Source organism: Cydia pomonella, chromosome 26 (assembly GCF_033807575.1).
Source record: "Cydia pomonella isolate Wapato2018A chromosome 26, ilCydPomo1, whole genome shotgun sequence".
NCBI classification, from domain to species: Eukaryota; Metazoa; Arthropoda; class Insecta; order Lepidoptera; family Tortricidae; genus Cydia; species Cydia pomonella.
Genome location: NC_084728.1, coordinates 7,645,420 through 7,673,312, shown reverse-complemented (window position 1 = coordinate 7,673,312; position 27,893 = coordinate 7,645,420). Strand labels below are relative to the sequence as shown.

The 27,893-nt window shown below is 35.3% G+C and overlaps 1 protein-coding gene across 2 annotated transcripts in view; it reads left to right on the top strand.

The window, feature by feature from the left end:
* LOC133532152 (PTB domain-containing adapter protein ced-6) overlaps positions 1-27,893 on the top strand; it is a 113,661-nt gene that overhangs the window by 21,381 nt on the left and 64,387 nt on the right. The window lies entirely within an intron of this gene.

Genomic DNA, 27,893 nt, shown 5'->3' with positions numbered 1-27,893 from the left:
GCGTAAGGGAACCTTAACATTGGAAGACCATACGGGATGTGTTTGATTCTGTGATATATCTTCAAAGCGTATTAGGCAATAAGCGTATATGTATTATACATACTCTTAAAATACACAGGTACTTGCACATAATACCTGTGAGCAGTTTAAACAAAATAGTGCTGTCTTATTCATAAATACCAGATTCGGGAAGTAGGCAAATCAGAAACACATATATAAAAAAAAAATTAAATTTTTTTTTATACTACGTCGGTGGCAAACAAGCATACGGTTCGCCTGATGGTAAGCAGCCTCCGTAGCAGCACCCGTAGTCCGTGGCAGACCCTAAACCCGCCCCCCCTCGAATATTCTAAAAGAAAGAAATATGATGTAAAGTGACAATCATAATTATTAAAACAAGGTTTTCGATTATATGCCATGAGCCCATGACGTACAGATAGGTATGACGTGAAATTTAAATTTAGTGTTTACTATTTTAAACCAAGTTTGTCTTTCATTTGTCACGTGACAAATTCTGAATGAGGCTACTCACAAAGAATGCAAGTCATAGGAACTGACCTTTGCACTTGTCTGTTTTGGTCGTATATTTAGCCGCGCACGCGCACGCATCTCTCGCGTGGTTCAACATAAACTCAAACACGCTTTGCATCCGTTTGCTATACCTACTATTACTGTCAGATTAAATGATTTGTGATAAAAAAAATACTCGCAGTTCATGTGATGTGCGGAAAAATTACGCAGTTCATATAAAAGAATATATAGGATGATATTTGATCTATTAAAATATACTGACGGTTGTTATTACATATGTCAATATGTCTAATTCCTCACACGTATTTGACAGGTGTAATTTGGTTTGAAGCTGTTATAAAAGACGGCATCTTATCTTAAGATACCTTGCGATATTATAGCTCGGTATGTATAATGATATATTTTGGTATATATTTCGTCTCTCGCACAATGAAGGTGCTAGATAGACAGCGATATAAGTATATCTTGGTACCGTTGGCGTGTGTGGTGCTTAGCTATATTGTAAGATATCAATTGGTATCTTACGGTATATTAATATATACTATCGCAGCGTTTGTGATGAGCTTTACTTTTGCATTTATAATATTAGTAGGAATTATACGACCCAGTTTTTCACGTGCATAGATTGAATGTTCTATGATAAGTATGATAACCCAATAACCCATTCATAAGTAATTTCGTCTTCCTCTCCTATTTAGGTCGGATCTCGTGAGCTGTTTGGGCTACTATTAAGTATATTATTCTGTTCACACATTAAGTCGTTCATTGCTTAATCAGCTATATGATGTTTCCTGTATACTATAAAGAGAATAATACTGTATATTAATTTACTAAGTTAAGATGATGTTCTTAATTCATTTGATAGTTTAAAAACTTCTGGTTGGAATTATGTTGCGTTATCCACGAGACGACAAAATTAAAGTATCTTAACTTACCGTTATATGTATGTAAATTACTACTAATTCAATTTAATTTTTATATTTTAGGGATAATAAACAACTGTACAGAAAATATTGCAATAAGTGTTACAGTAGGTGTTAATCTATGTACAATAAACGACATTATCCACGAAGTTAAAAGTTACAAAAAATATTAATCATAAAGGTACTAGACGGGTACTTAGATGGGAAAGGACTGTACTTAGATGACATATTTATAGCAATCAGTGACAAGTACTAATATTACACTACTAAACTAAAACCATTAAAAACCCCTATACGTTATATGCCAACTAAATTCATTTTATGCCAAAAATGCCTTACATAATTTTGGAAAAGACCTGATACGCGCCACTCTGCTGGATTTCTATGAAACATGGCTAAGAACCACCGCAAGAAAAGTCACTTTCACGTAAAAAACCGAATCGAAATCGGCCCATCCGTTAGAGAGATAGGATAAGTACCACAGACATTGGCGTGAAACATGTACCGCCCCTATTTTTGTCGGGGGTTGAAAATTACATACTAAGGACTAATACAAACTAAATTATTTAAGTATTTATTATTATTATTAATTTTTATGTTTTTTTTCTCTCAATATAGGTATTAACTTACAACGATTGTATATACTTCATGTGGTTTAGAACTTTTTCACACTTTCCAAGATGACAATTTAAATCACTCTTTATACTAAACCGTTAAGAAATATTAGAATTATAATATCGCTGATTTATTGTTGGCTACATATTACATAAACATTACATATCAAGTAACATGGTATGTGGGCTGAATCTATTCTTAGAAATGCTAGCACAATTCGAATCAGCTGTTTATATATTTGTTGTCTGAATTTCATTTGAATAGTATTTATTTACATTAGTGTGCCTAGAATTCTAGAAGCTAAGTTTGGTTGACTATTGCATTGTAAATATATGTAAACTCTAGAATAAAACGTGCCCTCAAATATGACCGCTGAAGCGGCTGGAGTAAATGACACTATATTGCGCCATATTTTTTGTGATAACGGGCGTTATTCATAAACGCTTGTCACGTCTTATAAGACTCTTAATAATACCCTGCCTCCTGCCCTTAAGCCTTAAGCCGCTGTCTTAAGGACTGTAGATGCCTTAATCTAAGGCAGTGTCTTACCTAAGCGAATAACTCGAGAACGCGAAGCGGCGCGGCGCGGCGCGGGTGAATTCAATCCTTTGATACCTATGGAAGTGTCCTACGTGGGCGATCTCCGAATGCCGTTTGGCGCATTCGCGAGTCATCGCCCACGTAAGCGGCGCTGTAACCAAAAAGCCACAACGCAACGCACAAATATTTTGCGCCATGAGTTGTTTTGACAACGAACCATAGAAGCAGAGAGTGAAACTCGCGACTATACGCGTAAACGCCATGAATTTTACGCCAAGTTTGTCATTTAGGGCCTGTTTCACAATGTCCAAGTAAAGTCCTGAATAAGCTATTTGCCACTTATCTGACGAATAAAGTTATCGTTTCACAATCTTCAAATAAGCTTAACTGGTAGATAAAGTAGGAACTAAGTTTTAGAGGAAATTTATCTGGCAGTTAATTTATTTCTTAATATCCAATACTTTACTTGGACATTGTGAAACAGGCCCTTAAACAAATAGTTTATAGTTATTTTTGTATAATGATTTTTGTCATTTTTTAACTTATATAGGATATGATATAGACGTAGTTTCTTATCAAATTGACATGTGTTTAAGAAGAAATAAATATATTCTGAATACAATTTTAAACAAATTAATATTCATGATGATATTGTATAAACGATACTTAACAAAACTGAACCTTTTTGAGGTATTTAATGTTATAGGTTGTAATGTTGCCGTCAAGGCGTACAGCGTTTAAATATTGATATTAAATATGTATGCTCCTTAAGGTCAGACAGAGGTCAAGAACTACGAAATACAAAATTAATACTAGAATGTAGATTCAGACCTTGATGTAAAACTAGCACTTAGTTATCTATTGTACTTCGCTGGTTGCAAAAAAATTATAAGGTCAATACGGTTAAGTGTGGCTACGGGATAAGTGCGTGTAGCCTTGACATTGGGGCCTATTAGACCCAGACTTTAGCGTCTTTTGAGCGTCGGCGTCTAGTCAGCGCTATGGAAAATGGCGTCGTTGCTGCGTAGTTGCGCCAACGTTGCGGCGATCAGCAGCCATAGAGACGCTAGTGTGGTGTGGACTGGTATGGCCCTTACGCAGCGTCTTACGGACGCAAATACCTCGCGAACGCGAAGCGAAGCGGCGCAGCGGCCCACAGCATTCGCGTCCGCAACGAGATCGCTTATTTATATAGGACACTTCTTTTTTTTTTTTTATACTACGTCGGTGGCAAACAAGCATACGGCCTGCCTGATGGTAAGCAGTCTCCGTAGCCTATGTACACCTGCAACTCCAGAGGAGTTACATGCGCGTTGCCGACCCTAACCCCACCCCCCTCGTTGAGCTCTGGAAACCTTACTCACCGGCAGGAACACAACACTATGAGTAGGGTCAAGTGTTATTTGGCTGCGGTTTTCTATAAGGTGGAGGTACTTCCCCAGTTGGGCTCTGCTCTAGATCTGGAATGACATCTGCTGTGCTGTGCCCTACCACACAAGGCGAGATGACATTCACATTGCCCATACCTCTCTTTTGGACGTAGTTTAAGGACATACCCGGGTCCGGGTTTCTATATAGTAAACGCCCTTATGACGTGACTGGCACCAGTAATGGGATGGTATAGACATAGACAAATCCTGTAAAACAAGTATTTACCATCAGTTTTTAAATGCTGGCAACATTTGCCCATTATTTGATATTTGTATGGCGCCATACATCCCATGACTGGAGCAATAAACCATACTTTTAGATTGTTAATACTATTGAAACCAATTGCAGTAGGTAGCTTACAAGTTACATCAAATAAATAAAAAAACATAAAAAACGAATAGGACATTGAACTTTTAACGCATAAAGCCCTAGAAATTTTCAATACAGTCTGGTCTGCGACTAACGGCCCGATTCGAAGAATGAGATACGATAACGATAAGTTCTGGTTTAGATAAGTTCTCATTTACATATCGTTTGTATGTCGTATAATAGGGTTGTTTCCATCTACAAATCTTAGGGCAGAATTGTATCCCAATAAATTCTTTTGGATTATAAGAACATGTTAAACTACTTTTAGGGGACCTGTAATGACCATATTTTTGTAAATATTGAATTTAAAATATCTTTTGGCACACGTCACGTGACCAAACTCGAAACGTCATTGAAGATTCTGATGACGTCACAACTCTCGGATTAACACTGTTGACAGTTAGGCGATAAACAACAAATGACAAATGTCAGTTGACAGTTCATATCTTCTACGTGTGTATGAAGTTATGTGTCAAACCATAAACTGTGACATCACACAATTTTCAAAGAGCGTTTTGGGCGCGAAAGCAGCTGTCAAAATATAAATAAATAAATAAATAAACATTATAGGACATTATTACACAAATTGACCAAGTCCCACAGTAAGCTCAATAAGGCTTGTATTGAGGGTACTTAGACAACGATATATATAATATATAAATATGTATAAATACTTAAATACATAGAAAACACCCATGACTCAGGAACAAATATCAATGCTCATCACACGAATAAATGCCCTTACCAGGATTTGAACCCGGGACCATCAGCTTCGTAGGCAGGGTCACTACCCACTAGGCCAAACAGGTCAGCCGTTTTTAGTATAAGAGTTTACTTTTAGGGCAACTTTTAGTTAATATAGAACGCAATACAAGCGTTTTTCAAAAATTGGAAACAACCCTATTGATAGAATTTTTCGCAATGATAATCGTTGTTACTTATGTAGCTCGATTCGGGCAACCGAAATAAACGTCAATTTTGAACGTCGTTTAGTTATCGATCTTTTAAATATCTTTCCAAGATCTTAAGCGTGTCTTAATCATTCTTCGAATCGGGCCGTAAGCTAAGTTAAGCTTTCAAAATTTCAGCTTGAATTTTTTGCTCTTAAACTTATTTTATTGTAAGCAGGTATATAATACGAAATGTTCAATTCGATAAATCCTGTTGTTTTTTATTTATTTATTATAAAATCATAACCAAATTGCATGTGTATAATAATTGCGTGTTTCATGAAAGAGTTACATGCGGCTATTATGAAATAAAATGAAGGCTGAATCAGCCTCGGCCTTAGCTCTAAAACCCACTTGAAATTACTTAAACACCACTTAATTACCTACTGAGTAATTTTAACAATTATAAATAAAATACATCGTATGTTTACAGTACTTACAGATGTCAAAGTAACGGAAAATTTCCAAAAACTTCTCGGAAATTTCAGGAAAAAAATCACAGGAAACAGGAGCATTCCACGAAATCGTCTGTCGTTCCGTACGGGGAAATTAATTACATCACACGTTTAGGGGGTGGGAGGGGATCAAGAAAATGTGACATATTGTGACAAGGGGGAGGAGGGAGTCACAAACTTTGTGACGTCACTTCTTCACCGAAATATTTTGATATTTAACTTTATTTTATACTTTTCGCAATGATAATCGTTGTTACTTATGTAATTTCTATTCTTAATCGGTTTAGTGTTATGAAATATCTAATATTGCTTTTATTAAAATAATAATACCTATTTCGAAGTTCCGATTTATTTGAAAATAAAATTGCCAAATATGTGCCGTCACACTAGGGGGGAGGGGTTTGCCAAATGTATCAGGTGGAGGGGGGAGGGGTCAAAAAATCTTTAAATTCGTGTAACGTTATTTATGGATGAGATTTGCAAGTATATTTTCTGACACAACCGCAATAAGGTACATTTACCCGCGGAACATTAAAAAATAAATAAAAAAAATCTTTATTGCCACACAACAAAATTTACAATAACCTAGAGAGTATTTAACAACACACCTTACTTTCCATATAAAATGACAGCGTCGCAAAATGCGTAATCACTCGGAATCCACTGAATCACATGTGAGTACGCCCCCCACTCACATAACATGTTTGAAAACACGTGTTGTACCACTGAGCGCCATCTCTGTATTGTTCCCTAAGTTTCATTCATGCCCGTACAGTCGCCATCAGATACATCGAAGCGGCCAAGGTGCTCACAAATATTTGAACACGCCTCTATTGTCAAGGCATTAGAGTGCATGTTCAGATATTTTTGAGCACCTCGACTGTACCAAATTGAAAACAAAAAATGTATATAGATGTACGGTCGAGTTCCCAAACATCTTCACAAGCCAACGCTACAAAAATATATTTACACGACCTTACTGTCACAGAGTTCCTATGGCCACCTCTTGTGTCCATCATCAGATCAGTTCGATGGTACACTTGCATTGTCAGCCAACTTACAATATTATGTACGTGAAATTTCAGCTCAAGCGAATGGGAAGTGGGTCTAGCTTAGCTTGTAAGATTTGCCTCTAACATACCTACATACAAACATTGCAAGTTAAATAAAGGCTTGTCATATCTAAAACGGTCTTCTGTTGCTAGCAGTTCATCAATCAATTTTTTACTTCGGGGTCATCCATTAATTACATAACACGTTTAGGGGGGGGGGGAGGGGGTCAAGAAAATGTGTCATGTTGTGACAAGGGGAAGCACAAGTGACAAACTTTGTGACGTCACTTTAACATTATCAGTAACCGATTTTTTTTATTCGTTGTAAAGTTAAATAATGAGTTTTTGGAACGATAATCGTTTATGTTCCTTTCATTTGCTTTCCTAATGAGTTTTGTGTTATAAACTTATTAATATTTCTTTTATCAAAAATATTAATAATACCTAATTCGAGAAATGTGACGTGACACCACGGGGAGTGGTTTGCCAAATGTGACGAAGTGTGACAAGGAGCAAGGGAGGGGTAAAAAAAAAACCTAGAAATTCGTGTGACGTAATTATTGGTTGACTCCTTCCCGGAATTAGTAGTATATACAGTAGTGTATACTATTACCATAACTTATGTTTACTGTTTTTTTTTTTCAGGTAAATTTCGAGATTAAGTAAAGGTTTAAGTCCTGTGGTGACCTATTTAAACTTGCTTCGCTTCGGTAAGTTAAAATTACATATATCTTTAGAGGGAAATATATAAGTACGTGATCGTCCATAAAAAAGGAGATTTTTTTTGTTCCATTCTCCATGATTTTTTTAGTATATTATTGACGCTATGAAAAAATAAGTTTACCTATAGGTTTTCCTTTTTTTTTGCAAAATTTTCAAAACTAAAATATTTAAAAGAAAACGAAACCTATACACCTAGAATATCTAAAATCAAAGTGATTTGTAGTGGATAACGTTTTCTCCCGAAATGGAATTTCATAGAAAAATGACCGTTACTTCATTAGATTCAAAAGCTATTCTTTCCTCTTAATGTTTTGATATACTTCAAGGAAAAATGAAAAAGCCAAACACTGTCTTTCATTGTACTGACGAGATTTTCATTGTACTTTTTTCCATCTCCTATATTTTAAAACATTATGGTATCGTTAGCAAATGTCTTTGCTTGACACAAATTTAATTTACATTTATCTGTGTACATGTTTTTAATAAACAAGTAAGGACCGCAAGTTATATACTTAAAATTATACACTGGCATAACTCCACTTTGTCAAAAGGTGCAAAATTAAAAATTTTATGTACGGAAGGTGGAGATAAGGAATGGAATCTCCATAGGCAGAACTTATGCAAAAGTGTCCAGTGGTCAGCTATAAATAATAGTTCCAATATTTCATATTTTTATGGCTACCCTTCGATTTCTTAAATGTTGCCACTTTTTTCTGAAAATGGTTTGCCTAAATATATATCTAAAATATAACCATAACTTACTAATATAGTACATTACTAATATAACTATAGCGGCCGGCAACCCCTGTTTTTCGCCGAGATTTGTATAGTGCATTTGTCAAACTTGCAATGAAAAAATATTTTAGTCAAATTGTTTTTTTTTTGTAGTTTTATTTGGTTTCCATGGCTAAAAACGAATTACGCATCTACTACTATTTGATGGATGAATTCCAAGACGCATCACAATTTGACGTTTAAAAACAAAAGAAGGTAGCTTTACAGGCCTAGGTGTGTAAGGCTGTATGAAATTCCTTTACATATCATCTTCACTCATCGCACCCGAGACATACGAGTAGTAAAGCCCGACCAGAAATATATTAATATTGTCAAGAGGGCGCTGTTTTTCATTTATAGGGTGACAGCTCAGTTTAGTATGAAAAATTTATTTCCAATGAAATTCCGCAATATGGCGCGTGATCATATATTAATGGTCAGGCTTTATTTCCGGACCTAATTTGAAGTAAGTCATGTCAACATTTCTTTGCAAGTTTGAGAAAATAAATTATATTAAATGTAAGCTCCATGGAACCATTTTGCAGCATGAACCTTAACTATTGTTTGGGACGTGACATTTCGCGATCACGACATTATACCGGCTGACATTTTGCATATGTCGATTGATACTAGTGATAAATGATTTCAAGGAAAACTCCAAAAATATGCATTTTCTTGAGTAAATCATACATACCCACCGACGTCGTATTTGTGACGTTTTCCATAAAAGGTTCAAAAGTTCATAAGGTTGCTTTCTGATTAAAAGATTTTGCCAACCGAGCCTTATTGGACAACCGACAATAAGTACCCGTTTGGTTGAAAACGTCACATTTGACTAAGCATTTTGTGACATTGTATTACATCATACGGCCTTCCTTTTCAATGGTATTGTTGTATCGAATTACTGTTAACAACTAATCGTATGCGTTTGGTCGCGGTTGTAATATTTGTAACGATTTATGTATACAAATATAACATATTTTGTTCATATACAGTTGGAAGTTACATAAATCTGAAACCAAAGGTTGTCTGGAAGAGAAGACCGCTTAGTGTGTTACTCAGACATTTTTTATCTATGGAAGAACAACCCTTCGCGCCTACATTTGTAAAATTTGCCGCCTTTTTACAAGCTTTTATTTACCTCCACCTGACCGTTGTCTGTTTGTAATCAAATCTTGCAAGTTAAATTTGACCCTCTTCCCGGTTTCCGATTGAGCTGAAAATTTGCATACGTATGTAAGTCGGGTGACAATGCAATATTATGGTACCATCGAGCTGATCTGATGATGGAGACAAGAGGTGGACATAGGAACTCTGTGATAAAACAACGCAACCTAATTGTGTTTGGAGTTTTTAGAATTTGCTCGATGAGTATTAGTTGCCTGTGGAAAGAAAAGTACAGTCAGCGATAAAAGCTTGTACCAAAAATTAAATTTTTGCCAAAAACTTATTCTACTGACGGAATGACGGGAAATGTCTTACTATAAATATCCATATTAAACTTGGATGTTCATATTAAAATTTATTGTTCTGTCAGAATGTAGTTTTAAAATGAAAGCGTAACTTGGATTGGATGGTAGGGCGGCGGCTAGATTCATGGGACTCTTATGTCGTTGTAATACAATTTAAGAATTGCCATTTATAAAATAAAACTACTAAAACTAAACTTACCTAGAAAAAGTATCCTACAATAAATCCTGGCCTCTTGGCGAGGTGCCCGTGTGATAGGCATCATTCCCTCGCTGTATCGCGCTAGCAAGCCTTCGCGCAAGAAAGCTGCCCGCGTGAGGGTCCCCCGTTACCTCCCTCAACCGCTTCCCTCCCTGTGGAGCCCACGCGCACCTCTGAGGGCCTACCGCGAACTACGTTCGACGTGTTGCCTCTCTGTCGCACTTGTAAATTCGTACGTAAGCGTGACAGGGAGGCAAGGCAACACGTCGAACGTAGTTCGCGGCAGGCCTTCTGCCCCACGGACCGAGTGGCTCGACACCAAAAGCTACGAATTCGTAGCTGTGGCCAAGACAGTATTTGCTTTGCACCGTGTGGATGGTATTATGTACATAAAAGTCTATTAGATCATTTTCTTTGTCTTGTCTAAGCTAATGTATGGTTCGAGCATGACTCAGGCCATAACTTGTTTATTCGAGATAAAGACGCAATAATTAGACAAATATCTTAGCCTTAATGAGCAATAATCACAGCTATTAAGACTTTGGCATGTTCATATTTAGGTAGCTATATAATGAATAGACAAGATTTATAAGTCGACGTTTGACGACCTGTCTGGCCTAGTGGGTAGTGACCCTGCCTATAGCCTAAGCCGATGGTCCCAGGTTCAAATCCTGGTACCTAAGGGCATTTATTCGTGTGATGAGCATGGACATTTGTTCTCCTGAGTCATGGATGTTTTATATGTATTTAAGTATTTATAAATATGTATATATTATATATATCGTTGTCTAAGTACCCGCAACACAAGCCTTATTGAGCTTACTGTGTGAATTAGTCAATTTGTGTAATGTTGTCCTACAATATTTATTTATTTATTTATGAGTGGGTTAAAATAGATGGCGCTTTAAAACAGCTGTAAAGACATCTAGTGGGTTTGTGATATGATGTATAAGTTTTAGTAATAAGGACCGGTATTGATGCGTGATTTTCTCTTTACATTTACCTTTACATTTTTATCTCACGCAATGAAAGATAAATAAGTACAAATAATATAGCTTAAAATTAAAAATAACCCAAAACATTTTTTCAGATACTGGGTTTATAAATAAATACATTTCGTATGTTTTATTTCAGAATCAGAATCAGAATTGTTTATTGCACTCATGTTAGTGTACAGTTCTTTAAAACTATTTAATACAGTTCCACATGAACCCTGTAAGGGTATAGCAATATTCTTAAAACTAACTTATGAAATAACATGCATCATGGGCATAAGCCAATTAGAAAGGGCTGGTGTATGATATATTATATATATTTGTATGTTTTATTTGTGCCGGTGACGTTATTCGTCCATATTATCGTTAAAAAAATCATTTAATGTGTAGTACGTTTTTTTTACTAGATAAGTTTTTAATGAATTTTTAAAGTTACTAAAATTATTTATTTCTTTAATTTCATTTGGGATTTTATTATATATTTTTATGGCCATGCCAAAAGGGCCTTTGTGGATCATCTGTAGCGTAGAGTTTGGTGTGGCTAGTCTAGTTTTAGGTCGTAGGTGGGCCGCTCGCGAGTATTGAGGAAAGAGATTTCCATTATTCTTTACGAATAGACACACTTCCAGTATATACATGGAGATTAGGGTCAGGATTCTTAGTTTTACGAAGTATGGTTTGCAGCTTTCCAGTGGATGAATATTTACAAGGATTCTAATACAGTGTTTTTGTAATATAAAAAGATTGTTCACACTCGGACTATTTCCCCACAGTATAATTCCGTATTGTAACCAAGAGTGAGCATAGGCGTAGTATGCATTTGTGGCTATTTTTATGTCAGTACACTTTTTTAGATGATATAGTGCATAAATGAAGCTACTTAATTTGCCACTTATTTTATTTATGTGATCTTTCCAGTTAAGGGCTGAGTCAATGTTAATACCCAAAAATACAGTTGAACTTATTGATTCTATTTTATTATTGTTGTAAGAGTAATTGATGTTTAATGTTCGCTTTTGGAAGGGTTTAAATTGTATAATTTTCGTTTTTTCGAAGTTTACTTGTAAGTTGTGGTCACTAAGCCATGTTACAACTTCTTCTAATGTAGAGTTTAAATCGCTGTTCAGGGTTTGTTCGTTTTCGCACGATATAACAAAAGAAATATCGTCAGCAAACAAGGTACATGGGCTATTTATTATATTGGGTAAATCATTTATGTAGATAAGAAATAAAATACATCCAAGGACACTTCCCTGGGGTATCGATTGGTTTACTTTTGTTATTTGTGATTGGACATTTTGTATTGTATCAGTGTTGTAATTGTGATGTTCTATTTCGACATATTGGACGCGGTTTGTGAGATATGGACAAAACCAGTCATGAGCATTTCCTCTTATACCTATATCTTTTAGTTTTTTTAATAGTATATTATACCTAACTCGGTCGTAAGCCTTGCTCATATCTAGTAAAACGCCTATAGCGTATTTCCTTTCATTAATTATGTTTAGTACTTCCCGAACAAACTTGTACACTGCTAGGGTTGTGGATCTCTTCTCTCGGAAGCCGTATTGGGCATCGTTAAAGATGCCAAATTTTTCGCAAAATGAGTAGAGTCGCCTCGACATCGCGGTTTCAAATATTTTTGAAAAGGTCGATAAGAGCGCTATTGGTCGATAATTATCGCAGTCGCTTTTATTACCCTTTTTGTGGATGGGTTTTATTACTGATATTTTTAATGCGTCAGGAAAAATACCTTCCGCGAAGGATTGATTAATTAGTAGCGCTAAGGGTCCTGACAGTATATCTGCGCATTGTCTAATTAAATAAGGTGGCATTTCATCGTATCCATAGCTTCGTTTGTTTTTTAAGTTTTTTATTATATTTTTAACTTCGAGTTCTGATACTGGTCGTAAGTACATTGAGTTTTTAGTTGTTGATATTACTGGTCTACTCGTCGAGGGTAACGTTTGATTTCCGACTGACAAGAAAAAGCTATTGAACGTGTTAGCGATTGCTTTTGGCTCATCTATGATTGTGTTTAGAGTTTTTAATTTGATATTAATTCGATTTTTTTTATTTAATTTATTGATTTCACTTTTTACTACATACCACATTGTTTTTATTATATTATCAGATTTTTTAATCATTTCTATATTGTGCAGCCTTTTTGAGGTTATCACAGCTTTTTTTAATGTTTTCTCATATTGCTTATAGTGTTTGTTTAGGTTTTCATTATTGGCTTGAGATATAAATACTTTAAGTAATCTTTTATGTTTGCACGATTGTCTAATACCTTTTGTCAACCATGCCTTTTTAGATTTTGTTTTGATTTTAATATTGATTTTAGGTATACATAGGTTCAATATTTTTTTTGATAACGTTGTAGAATTGATTATAGTTATCATTTACCGTTTGTGCTGGGGATATAATGTTTTGAAAATTAACTTTAATTAGTTCTGTTTTAAAATTTGAGCAATTTTTGTCGTTATACAACCTTTTCATAATATTCCAAGTACTATTTGTGTCGAAAGCAACCGACGGGAGGTTAATTAATATACCTTTGTGATCTGATAGCCCATAATCGCGTACTTGAATATAGCAATTTTCGCGATGAAAATTTTTAAAAATAAGATCTATACACGTAGAGCTAGTATTAGTTTTAGTATTAGTTACTCTGGTGGGTTCTCTAACGTTTTGGTGAAAGTGGAAAGTTTTCATTAAATTTAGTAGTGTTAGTGAGCATTTCGTTTCTTGTAAGATGTTTACATTAAAATCTCCACCGATGATAACATCTTTTTTGCTATATCTATGCTGTATGTATTGCATTAGTTTAGTTAACAGTTCAAAAAATAGGTCAGGCAATCTTTTGCTATCCGGCCAGTACAAGTTGATCAATATTAGATTTAATTTACTAATTTCTACACTACATATTTCGAATAAATATTCTACTGACATCGCTGTAATATCGTTACATTCCGTGTATTCAATTCCCTGCTTCAATAGTATACACACTCCCCCGCCTTCTTTGCTAGGACGACAATAGGATGATACTAGAGTATAGCCTTCGACTTTTAATAGATCAAGTTTGGAAGTCGTCATCCAGGTTTCCGTTAAGCAAATTGCATGTATATTTTGGTCTTCTTCTGTGGTCGCCTCTATCAAATGTGTCTTGTTTTTTATGCTTCGGATATTTTGATATAATGCATTAAATTTTTTCTCGAAAGGTATGTATCTGTGTCAACGGTGTATTATGTGGTCTTGGTGTGCTAGAGGTTTCTGATCCTGGTTTATATGCGTTAGTTGGTGGGTGGTGTACTTCTTCATTCTTGGCATTTCCTGCCTCCAGTAGTTTATCATCGGCAGTACTATCTCCGAGTTTTGCTGTGTCGTTTGCATACATATCTGGTTTCTTTACGGTAGGTTTGTCAATCGAAATTTCGGACATGTTGTCGGACGTGTCGGGTTTTTCAGCATGGCTCACACTTTGCTGAAGTGGAGTAAATTCTTTGCCGTTTATATATAGCCTGTTTTTTCTAATTATTGCATGATGTCCTTCGTGACGGGCCTTGACGAGTTCGCTTTTTAGTATGTTTCTTTGTTCCAGTGATTTTGCGTCTAAGAACGGTGAGATGGCATAACCTGTGTTTTTAAAGCAGTGGGCATTGTCGAGTAAATACGTTGTCATTCGTTTGCTAAGTATTTCTATTTGCAAAGGACGTCGATATCCTCTTTTCCCAATGCGGGATACCCCTTCTATAAATCCATTAATGTTTATGTTCAGAATATCGTAGAATAAATTATCGATACGATGACACAGGTCCCCTTCAGTTTCGTATTGATATTCATCAAGTCCAAATAATACAATCTTTTTAGTGCTGTCATTAGTAACTCTGTACTCTGGGGTTTGAAAGTGTTTCTTTAATTGGTTAAGTTCGGATTGTAGTTCTAGGTTTTTTTTGTGCAGGTTTTGTATAACTGTATTTGTTTTATCAAGCTCCGCTTTAAAATCTTTTTGGTGCGTAGTCAAGGTGTTAATTTTCATTGAGGTATCCTGGTTCAGTTCTTGTACAATATTTGTTATTTCTGTGCGCAGGGTTCTTTTCATTTCTCTAAATAGAGCTGCATTATTTTTCTCTAATTTTGAATCTAGTAGTTCACTTATTTCTTCTAACGTGATGGGTCGGGCTTCTAACGTACTATGAGTCAATGTAGCAAAACTTCCAGGTGTGTTGTTGTTCTCAGCTTCCTCGCTAACTAGAATAGAGTTCTCCTCCTGGTTTAGGAGTTCATCTACAGACATTGTGGTGTCGTTTAATCCTTGCATCATTATAGCGCGTACGGGTGTACTATCGTCCGTTTTTCTGCGCGTGATACCACTATTACAAGTGGGGCATCGCCAAAAGCTTTTTAATTCATGTGTGTTTTCTCTGTAATAAGCGGATGTCATTTGCACACATCTGTGGTGATAAGCTTCCTTGCATGCTATGCATACTAGTATTTCAAGACGGTTTATTGGGTCGTGGCAAACCAGACATATCATTTTGCAGTAGTAAAAATTTCACGTAAACAGAAACGTAATTTCTAGTATGAATTTGGGCAAGTTTCTGAACGCACCTTTTACAAGTGACAGCCGTATCTTGTCAAATCATCAGTTTGAGATGTCAGTGAATCAGCTGGTTGATGTACCTTTAATTTTTGATAATTTTACTCAAAACTTTTTCGTTAGTTCAAAAATATCTTTGTGTGGGTGTATTTACCGTTAGTTGATATTTCCGGCCGTATCAGATTTCATGTAAATTTAGCAATAAACAGCTCACCAAGGTCGTCGCGATTTTGGAATTGACTCTTAAGTTTTACCCCTGCCACTGAAGACCCTTATCATAAATAATGACCACTGCATAAAATACTGTATTCAACGTGTGAAAACTTATAATTTAACTTATTATACAATCATAAAAAATAATACCGGTGTTTAGTGTGGTTGTTTAAAACGTCTAATATTAAAAGATCCGTCAAATCTAATTGTGTATGACATTTGACAATATTCTCCGGGACAGCTGTCACACATAATTAACGTTAATTGGTTCGTTAATGCTACTGCGGGTTGCATCAACTGTTAACGAACTGATTAACAATGTTAATTTTAAAGAGTGGCTTGTAAAAACGTGAGATTTCTCATAGTTACTGATTTTAACACAAGTAAGTTACGATCACAAGCACCATTCTCAGAGAAAAGGGATTTGTGTCACATTTTGTATTAGTCTGTTTAGAAATAACTTTAGTCTTAATCTTAACGTAATCTTAAACGAATCCACCTTTAATATCAACTAAAATATGATCACATTATTAAAGACATATTTAGACAATGTATTTAGTTTGGGATTGGCATGCAAAGTAAAAATATACAACCCATCACATTACCCTTGCCTAATGAAAATTACTTTTAATTTGTGTTGTCTTGTAAAATAAAAAATACTGTAACTACATGTACAACTAAAATTAATTGTCGAATTTTAGGTTAGAAAACCGATGTCTAAAAACTAAGAACAAAGTTGTCTTAAGAAAAATGATATTTTTTCAATTGACGTGGCCTATGGATAAGAGGCGTCTTTAAAATTGTTATAAATAACCTACAACGTGGTACCTTTTGTATAATACCGTCACAAATGACGATCGCTCTCTTATTCAAACTGCCAAGAAGTCCTTGGTCTTTTTTCGGTTAAAAATAAACAGTAAGATAAATGTCCTCCAAGCCCGCCAGGATGCTCGATTAAATTGATATTGTCCATTAATGTCTCATTATTATATGTAATTAAAGTGATTTATCCATATTTATTGATTACATTGTTCAACAAGAAAGTGAATGAACGGATAAATGAATGGGACAAAGAGACATTCATTCGTTAGTGTGAGTAACAGTTACTTGAAGCGGTTTTGTTAAATATGACACTCACAATGCTTCGTTAGGTTGTTAATCATCGGTGATTTACTTAAGTTCTTATAGGTAATTAGTTAATTACTGTATTTATTCAGAAGGAAGGAGTGTACAAATTTCTTCTTCTTCATCCTTGCCCCTTCCCGTTACGCGGGGTAGGCTTTCCTAATCTTGAGGCTCTTTGTTCTAAGGCTCAGAACCAATTTTTTCTTCATACAAAAAATACCGATATTATTAAGTTCTTTTCTTTTCTAATAATCAGAAGTTGTTACCTAAATACATGATTCAGTCGTACGTAGAGAGCATAAAAAAATATTGGGCTATTTCGGGTTAAAAAAAAAACCGGTTCCGATCCCTGCGATGATAGCTGGAAATAAATACTCTCATATAATGTACATATTAGAAGAATAAAAAAGAACTTGCTTATTACTTTATGAAACATTAATCAGATGTACAAAGAGGCAGCATATTTAATACAGTACCCTGTGAAACACAATACAAACAGACGCGTGCTTAGAAACTATCTGGCACGTTGTCTTACGTATGTCTGTCTGTGGGTGAATACTTGCGCTTAATCAAAAACAAATAAATATAAATAAATATGAAAAAATTATAAAATATAGCCAGATACCATAGTACCCTGTAGTGGCTTTGAGGTGGACCAACTGGGACGCCACGGACTTGCTTGCCAACGTAGCGCGGGTCGCCTTTCGCGCCACGCTGCACTTAACGACATAATCCGTCGGTCACTTGCCACCGTCAACGTTCCGGCTATACTGGAGCCTGCCGGTATTGCCAGAGACGATGGCAAGAGACCAGACGGGATGTCTTTGATTCCGTGGAGGATGGGACGTGTGCTCGTGTGGGGCGCAACTTGTGTTGACACGCTGGCACCTTCTCACCTCCACGGTACTACACACAAAGCCGGCGCGGCGGCGGAAGCGGCAGAGGCCCACAAAAAGCGCAAATACGGGAGTCTCGACACCAACTACAACTTTGTTGCATTTGGAGTCGAGACTCTTGGTCCGTGGGGCCCCGCAGCGCAGGGCCTATACCGGCAATTTGGCGAAACGGCTGGTGGATGGGACCGGGGATAAGAGAGTTGGCAGCTTCCTCGCCCAACGCTTGAGCATAGCGATCCAGCGAGGAAATGCTGCCAGCATCCTCGGTACCTTGCCACGGGGGCCCATTTTAGATTTAGATTTTTAGTTTTATATAGTAGTTTTAGTTTAGTTAATTGTATTACTTATATATTTTTTTATTAACTTGTCAATAAATTAATTTACTTATATGTAACATTAATCGATATAAAGATTATGTACCTCCTAAATACCTATTTAATTCCCATAATACTGATAGCAGAAAGGATGCATAATATTCATAATATAGGAATAAAAGAGGGCCTAGTGCAGTACCTTGTGGCACGCCAATTAATATTGATATAAATGAATAAAAAGTTACAGATAATACAATTGTAATTAAATTGAATAACTTTGATTGCAATATTCAATTGTAACTAAAGTACCAAATTTGCCAGTAAATAAGAATAAAGAACTATACTCATCCTTTTATTAGAAGTGCTAGTTCTAGCGTAAGACAAAAATTTTATTATTCTCTCTGTCTATATCTGAAATGAGACAGTCCTTGGCCAATGGTGAATGTTATTTTTATATTTTTAGGAACAAATTGAAAGTCACACATTAAAAATTACAATATGAGATCCTAACAATTTATCAGGTGTATTTTAAGTGAAAGTGTTTTTTTGTGAGATAAATAAGTCATAATATATTATATCATAATCGGATACAGACAAACGCGTATTTAGAAACTATCTGACACGTGTGTAGTGTTTGTCTGGGCGTGGGTGTACATGCGCGTAATCAGGAAACGCAATACGCCGGCAGATAACCTCCGCGTCTGCGCCTTTGTCCGCCTCCATTGTGAAACCGTGCAAAGTGTCGCGTTGCGGTTGATTAATTACTTTATATTTAGCTTTTATGATAATTGTTTTTATAGTCTTTGACTGATTAAACGTTTAAAGAAAAGTAGAGGGCCTAAGTTTAGTACCTTGTGGGACACTAATCGTTCTTGCGCTGTGGCGCTTGATTATGTTTACGTTTTGTATAAGTTGGAGAATAATGGATAATAGTGTCCTTTTTAGACAATGGAAAAGAGTGATACCAGGACAGTTCAGTTTATATTAGAAGAATAGTAGCGGGCCTAGATAGTAGAGAATACCCTTTATTGGCACACCTTGTACAAGATACAACTTAAGGAAACACAATTGATTAAAGATACAGGCGGTTAACATGCGGCCTTATCGCTAAAGAGCGATGTCTTCCAGACAACGTTTGGGTAACGGAAAAAGAAAGTTAATGAAAAAAGGAGTAAGATAGTACCTTGTGGAACACCGATACATTTTGAAAGTAAATCTAAATGTTATTCTGGATTATGTTAATGATAGTTAGCCATAATTACAATGAAAATAATGATTGCTTGTCTAATGATTCAACCGAAGTCAACACCTCTTGTGCAAAAGATGAAAAAGATATAAGTGTATTGTCAAAGGTACTGAGCAGTAGTGGGCCCTAGTATTGAACTAAGTGAAATGTTTTGCTACTGCTGCTAACTACAGAATGTTGTAGGAGTAGGTGTACGAACACGATTTTTGATTTAATATGCGTCTATGTAACGGAACGGAATGAATAAAAAAGTAAACAGACATTTGTAAGAATTATCGCGAATAGCTAAGCAAAAGCCTTGTCTAATTAAGATTTCACATGTAATACGATTGTTAATGCATGTTTTACATAACCATTGCTAACTGAGAGTTTGTAAACCTTATTTCAAAGGTATAAGGTCCATCTATGGTCAATTAATGCTGTTAGTACAATAGAACCTCGATAACACGAATTATCATACCAGAAAGTTCATGTTAACGAGAAGTTTTTATAAGTGATTGATCATTTTAAAAAGGATTTGGTTTGTTTTAAATAATTTTGAGCTACAGAGAGAGGTAAAAGCAACCAAATATTCGTATTACAGTTAATTATACAAACATTCTTATTGTTTTCTTCGGGTTACAAGGGGTTTGTTAGTCTAAAACTTCGTAATACTACAGTATAGAGGTAACGAAATAATACGTCAATTCGAGATACAGAATTCAAATTTTTCGAGTTATGCAGGTAAAACTACTGAATTTCCGTGAATGAAATCGTTGGCTTCTTTGTTTTAATAAGGGTGAATATTTCGAGATGTAGAGGTTATTGGCTTTGAAGGGAAGAGATAACGATACTTTCGCCTCGTTCGAGTTATCGAGGTTCCATTTTATTTAGTCCAATGACGTGTTAATGTTGTGACTGTAGTCACAAGGCCGTAATGGCCGGTGATAACCTCTGGTCGGCGGTCTTTGACAGCCTTTGTGTTATATTTAGCCATTCATGTCTGTCCCGTTGTTGCGGTTAAGGATGCTTCATACACGATTACTTGTGTGGTTAGAGCTTGAAGCACATATTGTAGACGTATATACGTATTACAAAATACGAGTGTATCAATCGCTTTACTTTTGTGAATAAACAAAGATTTCGATTATGGGTACATCTAAAGTAAGTGATTTTAAACAGACGTTAAATCTAAATAAGTACCAATATATTGGAAATAGTTATTTACACGATAAGAGATAATACATAGGAACTAAGAAGTAGAATATTAACAGATGCTTAGCCACTTATAGGTTATGATAATATTCTTCTGTTAAATTTAGTCACTTTTTAACAAAGTTTAAAAGGAACTGATAAGGACAAACGGATTTCAACATTTAGATATTAGATACACAACAGTTGTGAATAAATTAACACTCGTAAATCAATGGCTTGTTCCCATCGACTAAAACAGGAACCATCAATAAAGCCGACGAGTAAATCTATTAACCAATCAGTTAACCAATAGAAGTGGGGTGGTTAAAAACAAAACACAACTTTTGGATCTATGTAAATATTATTGCTCCGGGATTGAAAATAAAAAATAGTAAGTTTTTAGCAAAAATATATTTTCTGTTACACGCTTTCATTGCTGACTGTACTTTTCTTTCCACAGGCAGGCAATTCTAAAAACCCCAAATACGATTAGGTTGCTTTGTTTTATCACAGAGTTCCTGTGGCCCACCTCCTGTATCCATCATGGATCAGCTCGATGGTACCGTAATATTGCATTGTCACATTTGTCACACGACTTACATATGTATGCAAATTTTCAGTTTCATCGGAAACCGGGAAGTGGGTCAAATTTAACTTGCAATATTTGACCCTCGCTAACATACGTACTTACATTGCATGTTAAATAAAAGCTTGTATAAGACGTACACAGAGAGCGAGAAGTAGGGAAAAACTTCTGATCCCCAAAATAGTAAGTAAGTAAGTAAGTAAGTAAATATTCTTTATTGTGCACCATACATTTAAAAATAGACAGGAAATGAAAAAACACGTAAAAGTTAGGTAACAACAGGCGGTCTTATCGCTAAGAAGCGATCTCTTCCAGACAACCTTAATAGATATTGGAATCAAAATTTTGACTCTCGGTCATATGTCATTACATAACAGTAAGCAATCATATTTTACACAATGAAAAATAAGACAATGTGGACAAAAAGAAACATCGCGTTACATGAAAGTAATCATAATCAAGTATTATATTTCCACACACGCTCCACTTTAATTGTTGTGCAAGGACCCAGGTGAATTAAAATTATTAGAAATTCATCACAGTACGGGATTACACAAGATAGATTACTGTAAGCTGTTGAGAATCGCAAATTGTGGTTACCAAATTGTACGATTTTTTACCTAGAGAATACTTAATGAGTAAGTTTTACTAGAATTGTTTGTACCTAAATGCACTAGTTTCTGTCTCGACCTATTAAGGTTTACAGGTTTTCTCTCCTGTTCATTAAAATGAGCAGGATTTTTGATCTGTGGTGGCAGTATGGTTCTATTTTTATCACTTGTCATTATGTCCGTCACTTTCGCGCTTACATACTTGTTAGAACGTGACAGGCATGGTGACAAATGATAAAGAGCCGACCATCTTAGCCCTACTGAAGGTTCAAATTCACCCACTCGGCATAAATAGGTTAATAACTATATAATAGTTATTACTCGTTTATTTGTTATACTTCTTCAATATCGATTACAAAACCATCTTCTTCATGTTGTATTCCCTCGCTTATAAAAATGTTTATAAACAATTAAAAATTAACGCTAAGTCATCGTTATTATATCTTGCTCCAAATCTTATAATCTTTTAAATGCATTTAATCTCTAGATTCCCTAGGTTAAACTTCCGTTGGCCTAAATCCATCAATCCACAACAACTTTAATTCTTAAAGAGTAAAGTATGTCATCATTGTACAGATATACTTTATGATATGTATTCTAGTTTTAAGGTATTTATCTATAGTTGCCTGAAAATAAAGATTTTCATTTCATTTTTCATTGTCATTTTTGATGCGTATTTTTTAAGTAAGTTCCTACATTTTTTTGCTGATTGCATTGTCGTCATTCATTTCACACCTAAATAGCAACTTTAAAAATGCTATTCTTATTTAAAAAATTAAAACAAATGATTGCGTCACTTTGTTACCGAAGTTGTTTATATTGTTATTCGTTAATCATTTAATAAGATCGATTTTATAACACGCCTCACAATTCTCGCAACAGACAATAATAGATTTTACAATTATTAATTACGATAGGAAAAAATGCAAATATATCCCAACACAACAGTCAATCAAAAAGCGGTTAATGGAATGTTCTCAATACAAAAGAAAGCTATGTTAACTTTATAAACTCAAGAACTGTACAAAATTGTACAAGAAACCGACATGGAAAATAATGAAAATGCCTTTAAAATACCTAGTTAATGTACGTACTCCGTTAATAAAAACTAGTAGGTCAAGAATACCAAATTCATGAATAGTCATTGAATCATAGCACGCGTTGGAACTACGCACTACCTTTAATAGACCATCAACAACTATCAACAGGTTTAACCGTCAAAATACACGAAGGCCGATTCTGTATTCAAGAATATGATTACGGTTTGATCTTGTTATGAAACGACCTTGACGTTCGCTAACACTGATTGGTGCACGAGAAATGCTGGTTTAAATGATAGAAAATGTGTCATTAGCAAGCCCTGTAGGTTTTTTAATCTAAGTAGTAAAAAAAAAGGAAAAAAAAAATGCAAAAACAAAAACTATTTTTACATTTCGCACATTTTGAGCTTCCTACCTATTTCTAATTCATAATTTGTTAACTATTTTATAGTAAACAAAGTTATAAATACATGAATATATTCCCGGACCCATTAGCCCAGGGATATGGTTATTAGTCATCTCGCTCGCGCTCATAGGGACCGTGCGCGTTGGAGGGTCTGCCATCTTGTGGCCTGAATCGGAAGCATAAACATGTAAATTGACACTTCGCGCCAAAACAAGTGCTGCCATCAACCATTCTCCTACGGTTTCTTGTGCATAGTAGGTTTTGTCATCATGTGGGCTACATTTTTTATTTTATTATAGGACATTATTACACAAATTGACTAAGTCCCACAGTAAGCTCAATAAGGCTTGGAAGCATAAACTTCACATTGATATCTCGCGTCAAAATCTGACGTCTCCTGTGCTGCCCCTACTGTTTATGCATGCTTCCTATTGGTGCGTGTGAGGTGCACTGTGAGACGTGTCAAAGTAGTATCATAACAATATCAAAAACTATATCATATTAACACAGAATAGGCCTCCTTATCTAAGTCAATTCTGATTAGCATCGTTAGATAACTGTGAGAAAAGATCGGTGAGATTTCACCACTGTTTCGAGGCATTCTAAGATAAAAGTTAATTGATTAAGTAATTGATGAAGAACTAATAATAGCTAGACAGCGATCGAGTCTTGAAAACTGGTTGAACGGGTGAACTTTGATCTTTTTTCAAGAATCAGACTTTAAGTTCGTTTTGTATTGCACTCGAAATAGGAATTAAAGTGGTAACAAAGATAACTTTTGAAGATTTCAAACGAAATAAAAAGGGTTTGAACGTTTTAATTACACTGGTGTAGATTCTGTTGTATTTTACGGTTACCGTAGAGGAGAGAGTTGACGCAAAGAAGAAGATGAAGGAGGACGTAGATAGATCAAGTAAAGGAAAAGTATCAGGCTGATGTCAAGGAGAAGGCAGAGGGCGGATCTACATGGAAATCGGTCCACCGACAAGAGTTACACTTTTATTTTATTTTATAAGACACACCAACAGTACATAAACAAAGCTAGCAAAGTAACAAGTATAGTGGCCACATATAATATCTATGCACCAATAACAGGTGTGCAACAACACTCAAACAGTTCGAGGCTTTTTACACTTCATTATTAAGAGGCTGTCAATACCTAAAGCGCGCACACTGTCTATTTGTATCGGAGTAAATGATATAGCACTGTCGCATGTTACTGGGCCTGGGCAAGGGAATAATAAGAAAAATATTTAAATAAAAAAAAGTGGATTATTAGTGTAATATTTTACTCAACCACGGTTTAGATATAAATGTTTTGAAATTGTGATTTTAATTGCAGACCCATAAGTCAAAACAATAAAGACATAAAACCGTTTAATTGTGATTTTAAGACCAATCTTTGCAATTATTTTCTATCGAGCCGATTTCGTTCAATCGTGTATCGAGTACAACCACGGGCTTTGAAATATAATTAATATGAACATATATTTTTCTTACTTGACTAAAACAAATAGTCTTTCTTAAAAAACTGTTTAAGTAACATCAATTTCAAGGACATTGGGTGTTGACAGCCTCTTAACTACACCTATACCTACATTCATAGATTAAGTGATTGAAACATGCATAGGAAAAAACTAACTACTACTAATAGTACTAATATAATACCACAAGCATTTTAAGTGTTTTTGAACATTCTGCGCTTTAAATTTTGAATTTTGAATATTATGATAATGATGAGTATCAACAATAATGATCTTAGTTGGTCTCTGGATTAACGAAATTATTTACAAGTAACAAAATTTAATACCAATTTTACGAAAATATTTACAAAAGCGATTCGGAATAATCAAAGGTTTGAACACATCATTAATTAATATGGATTAAGGTATAATTCAACCGCAACGTCAAAATTCTATGAATAATTCCAAACTCCAAATCAAAATGCAACTGACCCAAAATTCAAATTCGCAACATCTGTTCAAGCTGGCCTCCTTTGCCGCCGAAACCGGGTGAACGACCTTTTGACACAACAATGACCAACGTATTTCATAACTAAACTGTAGTAAGCGATAATAAATACATTTAAAATTAAACCTAAAGCGTATAGCTTTAGATTTGAAATTGCATTGCTTTTTCAACTTGACTTACTTTGTTCTTAATTTTAAAACAAATGTACATTTGCGGGTAGCGGAACTTAAAACTAGAATTGCTCTGTTCTGAACGCTTGTCAATTGTTTCACAGATGCTATTGCATACATATTGTGATGGTAAATGTAAGTTTGTTGTCGTTCAGAAATGGGCCACAGATAAAGATAAAGCAGCGTTCGTTTTGCTTTTCTTGCGTGAAACGGAACATAATTTCAGTAAACGCGGATGTTTAGTGAGCCATATGGTCCGTTAAGGGCTTATTAGATCCACACCGATCCGCTGACTTGCAAGGGTCGTTTTCCGTTTTACGAAATATCAAAACATCGATAACAATATTTTAAATGTAAAATAATATTTTATCTCGAATTGTTAAAAATATTCCTTGATATTTTTATACTTACACTTTTTTATACAATAAACGAATATTTTTTTTTACCTCAGGAAACGGCACATATGCCAAAATCTATTCTTGTTTATTACATACTTCAATTAAACTGGGTTTAAGTATCATTTAAAACTCCAATTGAGTGGTTATGAATATTGTATTAGTTATACTATACATTTGTATATGTACTTATTTGTATTTACATGACTTTTTTTTGTTTACAGGTAAATAAGCGGAATAAACCTTCAACTTCAAGTCACGTATTAAAGGTATTGAATTGAAACGTTTCCGGCAAAAACGACTCACCTGTGTCTTTAATTTAGCTTGGTACGTTTTTAGGGCTTTTTCATTTCGCACCTTTTTTAGGGTTCCGTACCAAATGACAAAAAACGGAACCCTTATGGATTCGTCATGTCTGTCTGTCTGTCCGTCCGTATGTCACAGCCACTTTTTTCCGAAACTATAAGAACTATACTGTTGAAACTTGGTAAGTAGATGTATTCTGTGAACTATATTAAGATTTTCACACGAAAATAGAAAAAAAACAATAAATGATGAGGGTTCCCCATACTTAGCACTGAAACTCAATTTTTTTTTTCATCAATCTCATACGTGTGGGGTATCTTAACGCCTGTTAAATTAATCAAATTAAATAATCTTAAACTTAGACATAAATATTAAATTATAAATGCCAGTATTTTAACAGTAAAACTCATTTACTCACACACAATAAGTGACTTAATTTAAAAAACCTAGGGAGTTGTAGTTTTTTAAAAGTTAAAGTTATAACTCCCTGGGGAGGTATAGCTTTTTTTTCCATACATAACTCCCGCGGAAACAAAATAGGTCTTTGTCCTTTACTACACCTGCATGAAATAAGATCTTTTTCGAGCAAGTGTGATGAAAATAACAAAACTACGAAGGTTAATACAATCGAAATTTCTGCTTAAAAAGCCTGTGTTCACTCAAAAGTCTCGAATGATTATCTTCTTTCTAGTCGTATCCTCATTACTGAGGGTTGTGATTACCACAGACGCTTAGCACTAGTTTATTCCAGGCACTCCTATCCTGCGCTATTTGCAGGCAAGCCTTTACTGTGTCTATCCCTCCGGTAGACGCTCTTCCTCTACTCTCTTCCCTTCTACATGACCATTATCAGTCTCCAGACTATCTTCGCGTCTAGCCACGCCAGAAGAATCCAATGATTATATGATGGCCGAATGATGAAGTGCCAAAAACAACTGTTATCCACTGTTATTGTTCGACTGATTGTGCGCCATTGTGCGTGAGTTAAAAAAACAAAATGTCATGCTTTATTTATAAATAGAACAGCTGTGCGCAGCGTCGATAACATCTTGATTTTGCAAGTCTTCCTTGTCTTTATTTCTAATATAGTTTTTGACCCTCGACGCAAAAAGAGGGGTGTTATATGTTTGACGCCAATCTGTCTTGTTTGTGGCGTCGTAGCTCTTAAACGAATGGACCAATTTCGATGCGGTTTTTGAAGCGAAAGCGAGTTTCCTTGCGGTGGATTCTTAGCTATGTTTGATAAAAATCGATCCAGCAGTTTGTACTAACGTATTATTTCACTAGCGTTAGGATAGGATCTGGTACATATTACTGAAAGTTATACCTTCTCCATAAATACATATAGGTATAACCCGCACGCAGCTTGGAATATTATACAAACACATACAGTTTCCCGCTATTAAAAAAATCGGACAGACAGACGGACATGACGAATCTATAAGGGTTCCGTTTTTTGCCATTTGGCTACGGAACCCTAAAAAGTTGTGATTAGTTCTAAACTGTCAAACCTCTTGCGCGGCATTTCTAAGGTATTTGACGTTGTCAAGCTTCGGGCAGTAGGTAAGAGTGAGACCACATTGGTGCGTTGCGTTGCGTCGCGCTGTTTCATCGCATGCGTCGTCGCAGCGTCAACTCTGCGTCGTTTTACATATATTTTTTATGACATGATTGACATGACACATTGATGATTTGCCACGACGCGACGCAAACGCAACGCAACGCACCAGTGTGGCCTCATTCTAACAGTACAGTACAGTCTAGTCGCTCATGGCATAATGAGGGGTCATTTATGAGCTCTTATCAGAC